Source organism: Eleutherodactylus coqui, chromosome 4 (genome assembly GCF_035609145.1).
Source record: "Eleutherodactylus coqui strain aEleCoq1 chromosome 4, aEleCoq1.hap1, whole genome shotgun sequence".
NCBI lineage: Eukaryota > Metazoa > Chordata > Amphibia > Anura > Eleutherodactylidae > Eleutherodactylus > Eleutherodactylus coqui.
In genome coordinates this window covers 110,000,704-110,012,899 of record NC_089840.1, presented here as the reverse complement: position 1 = coordinate 110,012,899, position 12,196 = coordinate 110,000,704, and the positions used below count along the sequence as shown (strand labels likewise).

General features: G+C 39.9%; 1 protein-coding gene across 4 annotated transcripts in view; it reads left to right on the top strand.

Annotated features, from left to right (window-relative positions):
* The first annotated feature begins 3,483 nt into the window (after window positions 1–3,483).
* NDP (norrin cystine knot growth factor NDP) overlaps window positions 3,484–12,196 on the top strand; it is a 118,183-nt gene continuing 109,470 nt past the window's right edge. The window contains exons 1-2 of one of the 4 annotated variants that reach the window (XM_066599980.1): window positions 3,484–3,502; window positions 5,209–5,318. The gene's annotated coding sequence lies outside the window, so the exon portion shown is untranslated. Of the gene's footprint in view, window positions 3,503–4,353; window positions 4,373–4,497; window positions 4,850–4,952; window positions 5,319–12,196 lie in introns of those variants that run through there. The other 3 variants (XM_066599982.1, XM_066599978.1, XM_066599979.1) reach the window with 3 other exon arrangements.

The following is a 12,196-nucleotide window of genomic DNA, read 5'->3' as shown; positions in this document are numbered from 1 at the left end:
TGAGTGGACCTGGGCTTAGAAGTTCTGTTCTAGTGTTCAGCCTCATATTCAGTAGATTGGTATTCAGTAATCAGTGTCATCAGTCTGTTTCAAATTGTTTTCCGTCTTCTCTCCCTCAGTAGGGTTGTCCATTTTAGGGTGGATGCTCCGCTTAGAGGGTTGGTCTGATTTAGTCAATTCTGGTATACTTAGTTACTGTTGAAACTGTTTCTGGTAGTAGTCACAAAGCCTTTCCCATCTGGCGGTATCAGTTAAGTTTATCTGGCCACCGTGTTTCGCTCAGGTATTTCTCACTTCCAATTATACAGCTTTGCTGTATCAGATGCGACATAGTGGTTCGAATTAAGCCCTTTTCAATTCCACATCAAAGTCCACACATTAGACTAGTAAATTTTGGTTCAGAATTTTCAACATGATGGCAAATTCCGCTGCGTGTTGTGGAGCAATTCCATCCATGTGAAAGATTCAAAAGGGTAGTTACACATGGAACGGAGTTTACTACTGTAAATCTTCCATGGATTTCGCTGCAAATGTCTGGTTAAATATGCATGCAAATGTGGATTTTGTCACTGCTAACTGCAGATTTTGATGCAGAATTGCCAGCAGGATTCTGCTATTTTCCATTCTGCACCAAAATCTACACATTAGTAGTGAGGATTTTGGGTTAGACTATTCCGCAGGAGGGCATATTCCACAACAGTGTTTCAGAATATTTTGTGGTCAGAAACACTATCTTTTCTCCTTAGGGAGAGCACCTAGACGGTGAGTGAGGAGACTCAAATGGCCATGCACGCTCCTCTGGGTAATATGCAAATAAGAGAGATGGAATAAAACCTCTACAGTGCCACCTATTGGAAAGCAGCATTCCTTCAAGCCAAAGTCAGACTTTTTATACAAGCCTTGTAACAATGACTGGGAATTAAAAGCAAAGCCAGACTCCATGTACATACAGCTGTTTCAAGGTTCTTGCCCTTCATCAGTGTACTGTAGGAGTCTGGCTGTGCTAGTGAAAGGCCTGAGAGGGGGGGTCAGAAACACTATCTTTCTCTTTAGGGAGAGCACCTATATGGTGAGTGAGGAGACTCAAATGGCCACGCAAGCTCCTCTAGGTAATATGCAAATAAGGGCAAAAAACCTGAAACAGCTGTATGCACATGGAGTCTGGCTTTGCTTTTAATTCCCAGTCATTGTTACAAAGCTTGTATATAGAGTCTGACTTTGGCTTGAAGGAATGCTGCCTTCCAATAGGTGGCACTGTAGACGTTTTATTCCATCTCCCTTATTAGGGCTCATGTCCACGGGCAAAATAAGAATTAAAATCCGCAGCGGATTTTAACTCTTCTCCTGCCCGCGGATCCGCACCCCATAGGGATGCATTGACCACCCGCGGGGTAGATAAATACCCGCGGATGGTCAATAAAAGGGATTTAAAAAAAAAATGGAGCATGAAAAAATCTGGACCATGCTCCATTTTCATGCGGGTCTCCCGCGGGGACGGCTCCCGCGGGCTTCTATTGAAGCCTATGGAAGCCGTCCGGATCCGCGGGAGACAAAAATCGGGATTTACTCACACGCTCCGTTTCTTCTCTTCGCCGCGGCGCCATCTTCTCTCCGTCGTGGCCGGATCTTTTTTCTTCGGGACGGCGCATGCGCGGGGCACGTCACCGACGTCATCATGCGCATCCGCCGAGCCGAAGAAAGAAGATCCGGCCGCGACGCAGAGAAGATGACGCCGCGGCGAAGAAAAGAAACGGAGCGGATGGGAGGTGAGTTTATTCTCATTTATTCTTATTTTCAGCCCTCATGTCCGCGGGGCAGGAGGGACCCGCTGCAGATTCTCCATGGAGAATCCGGAGCGGGCCTGATTTTCCCCATGGACATGAGGCCTTAGAATATTCTGTCGCATGTGCCAGCCAGTGATGTTGGGGAAGGTTGCGTTCGGCTCCAGTGATTTTTCTTTTCAACAAGTTGTTCTGGTTTTTGCCTATTTTGTGATGGCTGATTCATACGAGCAACATGCAGCTCTCAAATTTTATTTCCTATAAGGAAAAAAAACAACAGATATGGTTGCTACGGTATTCTTCAGAGAGTCTATAAGGAAGCTGCTGTGAGTAAAGCACAAGATTATGAATGGTTCTCCCTTTTCATATGTGGTGAAATGTCAGTTGATGATCAACCTCGTTCCAGACTTCCAGGTGACTGGATCTTCCATCATGACAATGCACCTGCCCACAAAGTGCTGAGCGTTAATGACCTTTCACACATGGCACCGCAGCGAAATCTGCAGCTGCAGAATTCCACACCAAAATCCTCACGTCTAACTCCAGATTTTGATGTAGAATTGCAGGTTTTAAAGCATTTTCAATTCTGAATCAAAATCCACTGGTCACCTGTATATTCACCTGATTTAGTTCCGTGCGACTATTTTTTATTTCCTTGGGTTAAGGGCTTATTCACACGTCCGTATATCGGCCGGGTTTCCATGCCCAGCCAATATACGGCGTCCCTTTCTGCAGGGGGAGGAGGCGGGCCGGGCTGGGAGCAGTGCACTGAGCTCCCGCCCCCTCTACAGCCCTTGCCACTGATTGCAATGAGAGGGCTGTGATGATGGCGTGGCTAAGTTCTGCCTCACCCCTCCCATTGCAAATAGTGGGGTGGGGTAGAGAGGGGGCAGGAGCTCAGTGCACTGCTCACAGCCCGGCCTGCCTCCTCCCCCTGTAGAAACGGAGACCGCATGAAAACCAATCCGATATACGGACGTGTGAATAAGCCCTAAAGGAGACCTCAAAAGGAAAATGTTTTGTTAATGTTGAAGGGGTGAAACAAAAAACATCACAAGTACTAAAAGACATCAATAACTACGAGTTCAAAAAATGCTTTGAGCAGTGGAAAAAATTTTTGGACAAATGTATTGCTTCAAATGGAGAATACTTTGAAGGAGACTGAAGTTACAAAATGTACAAATAGATTATTTTTAATAAATGAATTCCTGTTTTTTTTGGGTACTGCCTCCTACAAAGCAGAAATATAAAAACTGTCAACTTGAAAAGTGACAACAAAAGAAAAGAACACTATGAGGGGAAAACAAGGGTGTATCTATTTAGTATGTACTATATGTAGGAAACAGGATACTTCTAATTATTTACTGCTTTTATCCCAAACTTTCACAATTCAGAGACACTAGCTGGGATGATTTATTTGAGAACAGCACTTAAAAACAGCATTCCTCTCTAGTTTATACCAGCGCACATTATGAGGCTCATAAACATGTGAATCTAGTTTGTGGTCATTTTAGCAAATTGTGTTTAGTGATTTCCCAGATAAGGAGGGCTTCATATTTCCCTGGTACTCCCATTTGCTGCTATTCTGATTGATATATGACTGTAATGGCTCTTGTCCATCTGACATTCATGTTAGCCCACTCTCTTCTCTTCTGCACTAACTGCAGCTCCAACTTATTGTCTGTGATCCATGCAAGGCAGGGGAAGGAAGAAGGAGAGAAGTGAGTGAACTTAACAGGGCTAGAAATTACAGGGGAAAGTAGATTGGGGGAAATAAGAGATATACACTGAGAAAAAGAGAATAGGGTTGGATTAAACACAGGAAATTAAGCAGCAAGGGAAAATGGAGAAAGTGGTAAAAGGAGGAAATAAGGAATAAAGGAAAGAAAAAAGAAGAAGAGACATTGGCAGAGTGAGGAAATTAAGGATAAGACCAAAAATTAATGAATTTTGGCACAAAGGGTCAAGAGTATGACCTGGGTGAGAGCGGTAGAAAAAGAGAGAGAGGTTATATATATATATATATATATATATATATATATATATAATAACATTTATATATACGTTATGTTAGTCCTTAGGTGTCATGATCATGGCAAAGCTGTGTGCATGGAGCCTGTATGGAGGCACATAGTGTCTCTGCAGTTCCATAGATATTTAATGGAGTATAAACTTTCTTTCACTTATAAACTTCATTCTGGACATGAACATCTGCATGATTGCTAAACGTCACATATGGAATATATTTGTTTAATAGAAGAAGTAGTAGCTAGCACACAAAGCGGCAATGGGTCTGTATTACAGACCTCGGTGTGTCACCATAAACTCCTAATAATGGGAATATTTCCAGGCATACAATAAAGCATGCACAATTAAATTTCTCGCTGTCTGCATACGTTCTAAAATGCGTGTGTGTGTATGCATATAAACAGATGTCCATAGACATATGCATGACAGCAACAATGAAAAAAAGCATTCATTGCTTATATTGCTGACTGCAGTCAGGGAGCAGGAAAAAGTATACAGAATGGGAGAACTGTAGAAAATGAGAAAGTTATAGAAGTGAAAAGAGCGAGTGATGGTGGGGAAAGGTACAAGAGAGGAGTGAAAAGAAAATTAGATTTGAAGGAGAGAAAAAAAGAGAGAGGGGGTAAGAGAGGGAGAGAGAGAGAGAGAGAGAGAGAGAGAGAGAGAGAGAAAGAGAGAAAGAGGGATGAGTGATAGAAATACACTCATACACTAGTATATGGCTTGAGAGCCACACAGCACAGGGAGCGACTGCTTGTAAATGAGACGGCATGAGAGATTTGGAACATCTGTTAATTATAAAGTTATTCCCAACCTGCCCTTACATTTGTGGTTACAGTGAGCATGACCAGAGACCAACACCTCAGTCCTCCTGCAACTCTGTATAAAGTTCTATGGATGCCTCTGTTCCTTGTGGTTTCTGAGCAGCCCCTGAAGCTTTGCTTGCTAATTTCAAAGAGCCTGTTCTCTTGTGATTACATATGTTCAGTGATCTCCCGCACAGCATCTGCCTGGAATATCTGGAATGACAGGAACAATAGGCAAGACTTATTTAAAGCTACGTGTGTCACGCCATGCGGCACCTCTTTTAATTTATACAATAATATTTATATTAATGTTAGAGAAGCTTTGTCATGGATTGAAGTGCACTGGTTATGGATTAGGAAGGATTTCATGGGGGTCTATGATTGGCTACTGACTAGGAGGAAATATACGGTGTTTGTGTTGGCAGGACCTCAGACAAGTATATTTAGTAGTGGACTTAGTTACTGAGGCACAACAAATGTTCTAAGTGTGAACTAGGCAGCTAAGATGCTCAGCTGAGGACAGGGATGCTAAACAATGAGTGCTGTACAAGAAATCACATTTATCAGGTTCTTTTTTTTTGTCTTTCCTATAGTGGACTAATACAAGATTTTTAAAACTTCTCTGGGCTGCACTTTTTTTTTCTTCTAACACTTGGATTAAGAATGGAAGTTAGAAAGGATTTCTGGAACTGACTTTGAAAAGGTAAGAAAATCTGCATTTAAAATGCAGGAAGATTGTTTTTATCAGGGACTTCATTTTCATGTATAATAGTATTCAAGTATATTGGATATTACTTGCAGAAGTTAGGAATTCATAAACAGATTTATTCTTTATGTTTAGATATCTAAAAAAATGCTACAAATTATAAATTATATACAAATACTATGCATGTTTATCTATATACATAATAAAAATATAATAGATACATTTGTTTGTACACAGTTACAGAAAGTGCATAATAGAGGGAAGATGTATGCTGTACTCACACACAATACATTCATACTGTACAGGTTATACTTTTATTCTTAATTGATAATGGACCATCTTTCTCTATGGTGCTTTGAAATGTACAAACAGGAGTAAAAGCATGATACAAATACAACAAGTAAGGCAATGCAAAACCCAATGTTGCTAGGATCATAGGAAAAGGACACAGGAAAGAACTTAGTGGACATTTCTGCGTCACAATGTTATCCTTATGGGGCTTGATTTCCGCACCTGTTAAAATCCGCACGTCTTTGCTTCTAAACAGCAATATTCAACTCCGCAGCAGAAAAGCTTTGACGAGTTGTTGTTGTGGATTTTCATAATTGTTATTAGAAATATCTACTGATTCCGCAATTAAAGACTATGTACAAAAAAATGGTAGAAATTTAGCAAGATGTTCCGCCGAACGCATTCTGCAGTTAAAGACGGAACAAAATTGGCACTAATTGACAAAATCCGCATCAGCGCTGTGTCCTGTGGCCAATTCCGTCCCATGTGAAAGGTCCCATAGAAGCTTACAATCTGCTAAAGTTAATATTGCATGTAAAGTCTTATTCGGTCTATTCATGCACCCTGTGATTTGTAAAGTGCTAAGGAATATGTTGGGGCTATACAAATAAAGATAATGATGATGAATGATTATTACTATTGAGGTTAAGCTATATTTAGGCTGGTGGTGTGTATGAACTTAGTCAGAATGCAATGTAGGAAAATGACACTGCACCAGTGATTAGTCTGAAATACAATGTACTTTGATAATATAGGCAAGGATATATAAATATACCCTTACATAAAGTACACAGGAGTGATCATTCAGTGCTGCTGATTGGTGGATAGTATGTGCTAAGCAGACAGCTTATATCATCCATAAGTGGAGAGAGTCAATGTTTAAGGGGTTCTATGATCTCCTGTAACTATGGCTAAAATAACTGAATGTGTAGTACATTTTGGGAAATTGTGGTCCTTGAGATCAGATGTCACTAAGGTGTGCAGAGAGGGTCTTCTTACTTACGCAGTAAGTAGTTTGTCCTTACAGAGATGTGGAAGGAGGGGTGAGTGCTTTGCACTCTATACCACCATTTCATCTTTACACAGGTTATGCATTCCCTGCATTCAGGTAGTGTGTACAAGTAGGTTAACTGTTCACAACGGTCCCTGAGATTACACTGTATGCAATGCACATTTAGGACAGTATGAATACTTAGTGTTGTTTTGCTATACGATACTTTACTGAAATATTGTTTTTATATATACAGAATAGGGGTGCTCTGTTATCTGTGTCCAAACATGTGATATCCTATATATGTGTATATATATATATATATATATATATATATATATATAAAACAATATTTCAGTAGTGTACCATATACAAGAACAATATATGGGGTCCTGGTTGCTGAATAGCTCAGCAAAGAGTAATCCCTTAAGTCTATCTAACAACCTACAAGTAATTGTGAGCCATGAAATGTATTACTTCAGTCCCATACTTGCAATCTAATTGATAGTAGGAAGGTGTACTTAGGGTGACAACCCCCCCCCCCCCCCCTCACTTGCTGCGCCCTTGTGCAGCTGGTTGCACATATGGTATACCCACATCTGCACCAGTATACATGTACAATTCAACTGCTTAGTCTTTTTTTTTTACAATAGCAGATACTTACACAATGTCAATCACATTGGTGGTACAGTAGACAGAATGCTGTTCCTGCCCTCCCTAATCTATTTTGTCTTTGTCCTATAGAAATCACACTATAGTATCAATATTTAGGGGATACACTGAAGATTCCTATTTGAATATAATAATAGTTTTATTGCTCTATAATAAGGTAGAACAACTTTGAAAATAGACACAAATAATAAAAAAAACTTCCTACCATTTTGTGTCTACAGCTCCTATACAGACTTATGTTTCTCCATATTTATGGATGACTCTTTTGATCATGCAGTCATATGTCTACCTCCTACTTCTTACTAAATCACTTAAGGTTTATTATTATTTAGGACTGATTGTATCATTTAAATAAAAAAATCAGTTTCAATGATGTTCTATCATGAAACAAATTGTGCAACAAAATATAGAAGATAACAAAGTGACAACCCAATGCTGGAAAATTCTATTGAATGTCACCTGCCTGCAGAATGCTTTGTAAATAATAATGTTGAGTTCACAAACCCAGACAAAGGCATTAACATTAGGGCACTGGCAAGATCGGTGCTAAATACTTTTGCCTTTCCATTGGATGCTTAAATTGCGATGATCCCTAGATAAAAGGGCAGCTGTAGTTAGATTATTCTTGCCTCCCTGTGGGTGATCAGCTCTCCTGGATTTTCCACAGTTCTCCAAATGAGTGTTGTCAGAGATTGCTGTCTGGTTTGATTCTGATCAGCTGTTATTTCCTTTTTATGTATGTGAGAGTGTGGAACATATTAACATTTCTGTATAAACATGTGCTATGTTTGGAATCCCTCTCATGCCCCACCTCTAACGGAGCAGAACAATAAAGGAGAAGGTTATGAGCCCTTAGAACAGCTGGCTGTCTGTGCATGCCCGACATTGAACCTCTTTTCTGATGGGCAGCACTTCAATCACTTCCACTTTAGCTGCATGCTTAATGTGCCTCCCGGCATTGTTTATTTTCTTTCCTTCTCTTACAAGCTTTGGAGAGGTATTAATGGGGGAATTATTTACATGGCCTCTTTCGATTTAAATGACTTTTATTGAACTTTGAGACCTTTATTGAAGTTTATGAGGTTAGAATTATACTAATAAGGTTTACTCTGCCTGGGTCATTAAATCAAGTACACATATTTAGGAATAGTTCTATCTATCTATCTATCTATCTATCTATCTATCTATCTATCTATCTATCTATCTATCTATCTATCTATCTATCTATCATATATCTTTGTCTATCATACAAAATGATAGAAAAGTGAATAACAGCAATTCAGTATGGCTTTCACCAATAGAAGCTTGACTGTATCTCCCCCTACCTCTATGTAATCCCATATATCTATCATAAACGACATACACAAAGATATATAAAGGGGATCAACAAAATCCCTATTGTTAAGCCTCTTGTTAAAAAGCTACACTTTATCATACAGAAATCTCTAGAAAAATAATACACATATATACTCATAAACTTATACACCCTGTTCCAAATCCCAAAAATAAATGACAGGGTCAAGGGTAATAGATGTCATATACTACAAGAACATCCAGTGGTCAGGTATGTACTGAATTGCAGCAACCAGAGAATAACCAATGCCTCATATAAATATAATAAGAAACATCCACATGTATCAAAAACATATACAATAAATGTGAGAAAAAGTATCATCCATTGATAAGAATAGAAGGGAAAAACATCATGAATCCTGAGAAATTGACCAAAGATATTATTTAAAAAAACTCTCAATTAGGGATTAATTGCTTCTGTTGATTACTGTCAGAGGGTTCCTTTGGAGTAAGGGTCTGATAATGGCCTTGTAGCAGACAGTTACCGGCTGTTGGGGACGCCCTTTTTTGGACAACCACCCTGTTGTTAGGTAGGGAAAGTGTTTGTAGGGAGACAGATGTTCTAATGCCCACTTGATCCCTCCTATTTTTATTGGAAATATCTACTGATTGGACTCTGCTAATCAAACGTTTATGTGTGTATAATATTTTTTCTGGAGACTTTTGTATAAATTTGAAATTTTACCAGGCAGTTTGAAGGTAGAGATTTTGTTTTTCATATATCCTATCTATCCTATCTATCTTTCTATCTGTCTATCTATGTGAAAGGTTTTTGGCATTCTTCATTATTTTTATGCTTAATTATTCAGTGGGTAGCCTGTGAACTTCAGCCCTGTAGTAGATACCTTGGCATAGATTTGAATCTGACAATGGCAACATCTGCTTGGAATTTGCATGTACTTCCCATATTCACATGGTCTCTCCTGAGACTCCAAAACTATACTTAGATTAATTGTTTCCTATGAAATTAACCCTAGCACATGTGCCTGAGACATGGAAATTAGAGTCTGAGACATACTGGGGACAGGGACTGTTATGAGCAAATACGTTCTGCAGAAAGTTCTTTGGAATATGCTGCAGTTATATAAATAATAATAAATAATATATGACCTTGCATATTCTACACAGCTGTACATATTAGGGATTTGCACCAAAGTATATAAAGACTTCTGTTGTCCATATTGGACAATCTTTGCTTCATGTATTAGGACATGAGCAAAGGATCCCCCCACCCCTCATATATTGAGACATTTAAACAATGTTGTCAGAAAGTAATTAAAGTAGCACTAACTTTTCAAACAACTTATTCTCAACTACTAGTTTGTGTTGGTTTCATCATTTCTGTAATAGAATTACATTAAAAATGTTGTTGCTTTACCACTGCAAAAAAACATTTAAAGTGGCTGCAACTAGGGGTCTCCCACCCAGCTTCTCTACAATCCACTGTCTGTCCTTAGGTACAGATCTTCTGTAGTAACAAGGACACAGGAACATTTCCTTACCAATGGGAGAGGGAGCTATCTTCACCGGGGCACTCCAATGCACTCAGAGGTTGCAAGCTAACAGATCTGCAGACACCGTGATAATGATCTACTACAGTCTCTACTTCTTCTGGGGGTAGGGGTGGGTGTCTGTGTGTGTGTGTACACACACATTATATTGGGTTTACTCACCATTTGGCCAGAATGCCTGAATAGTCCTGGATGAGCTAAGGGTCAGGCATTCAGATATTGCCTCCCTGCTTATTGGACCACAGACTGTGCAATGCAGCATGAGATATCAGGGCAAGGAAGTGCAGGACAGTGAACTACTGGAAGAATGCTAGGATTGCTACCCGCCCTCTTCATTAAAGTGGATTGCAACAAGAAAAATGGGGGAAACACCTGAAAATTAGAACTTGCAGATGTGAAACAGGGTGAAAGCAGCAGAAATGAGTGGATAAAGAGAACATGCTATATTTTATAAAACATGTTGAAAACTTAGGTACACTTTAACCAATATAATTAAAGTTAGGTATAAGAATATGAATGAGGTTATACTACCTCCTCCACAGATTCTAACATTTTGCACACCTAATTTTCGATTTGTAATTCTAGATTGTAGATCTGTGCATTTTGCATTTGAAATACTCAATAAGATGACAAGGGTTACTATATTATTTAAAATCTATGAGGAGATATAAGTGGTCTTTATGAGGTTTTTGCCTATCTCGTTCTCCTTAGGTAACTAACTATGATATATCTTGAGAGGGGAGAATCTTTAATAAACTCAATTATTTTCACTAAAAAATATCTTAAACTTTGTCATTCATCTCTTTAGGCTAAGTTCACAAATGATGAAATTGTTGCAGAATAACATTCAATGCAACAATGAATATGCAGATTTATACATTATGTGACAGTTAGGGCTCACACCCACTGGCATTTTATTCTCTCTTGTGCTGTGAGAGCAAGTGAAAACACTCGCCTCGCAGCACAAGAGAAATGCTATAATATCACCAGTGTTTTCAATGGGGTCAGCGGCAGCAACGCTAGCCCCATTGAAAACATAGGGAGAATGTCACGGACTTCTGCTGAAGCTGTCACAGCTGTGGCAGAAGTCCACCATGCTATCCCATTGCTTTCAATTGGATCGGCGCTGATGCCAGCCCCATTGAAATCAGTGGTTTGTGGCAACCACCGCAGCATGATTTTCAGGAAAGGGCTTGAAATATAAGCCCTTCCCTGAAAATCATCCCTAGCTGGTTAGAAAAAAAAAATCACTCATCTCTCTGCCGCTCAGATGCATCCTCTGGCTGGCTCCCCTGCACTGCTGTCCAGTACTTTTAGCAGATGGGGATTTAAAAATCCCCACCTCCTGAATGGGCTGTGCTGATTGGCTGAGAGCTCAGCCAATTACAGCCAGCACTTAGCTATTCAGAATGAATGAATAGCTAAGTGCTGGCTGTAATTGCCTGAATGCTCAGAATGAATGAATAGCTAAGTGCTGGCTGTTTTGACCTACATACAGAGGTCTTTATCAAGCCTGTGTATGTAGTCGCTGGCTATTTTACTATGGGGGAATAAAATATGACTTTTTAATTCATCTGATACTGCCTTGACCTTATACTTTGTTGGATGTGGATGTAGATGCAGGTCTTGATCCGGACCTGGTCTGGCTGTGCATTTCCCTCCTTACCTAGAGAAGGTTTGGAACACCAGAAGGCCTTAGTCAGACGGGCGTTTTTAGCCGCGATTTGCGCATGCGCATGCGTCCGGTGATTTTATAAAACCATTGCTTTGCAATGGTATCGGACACATGAGCGCTTTTTATGCGCTCGTCCGATAAATTATAGAACAAAAAATCGCAGATCGCACCTATCTACGATCTGCGATTCCTGTTCTCTTCTCTATATGCGCTCAATGGGGCCGGCGGCAGCAGCGCCGACCCCATTGAGAACATATAGAAGACAAATCATTCTTCTCTGCCACAGCTGTAACAGCTGTGGCAGAGAAGAACGATGTTTGCCCATTGAATTCAATGGAGCGGCAATACAGCCGCTCCATTGAAAGCAATGGGCTGCCGGCGT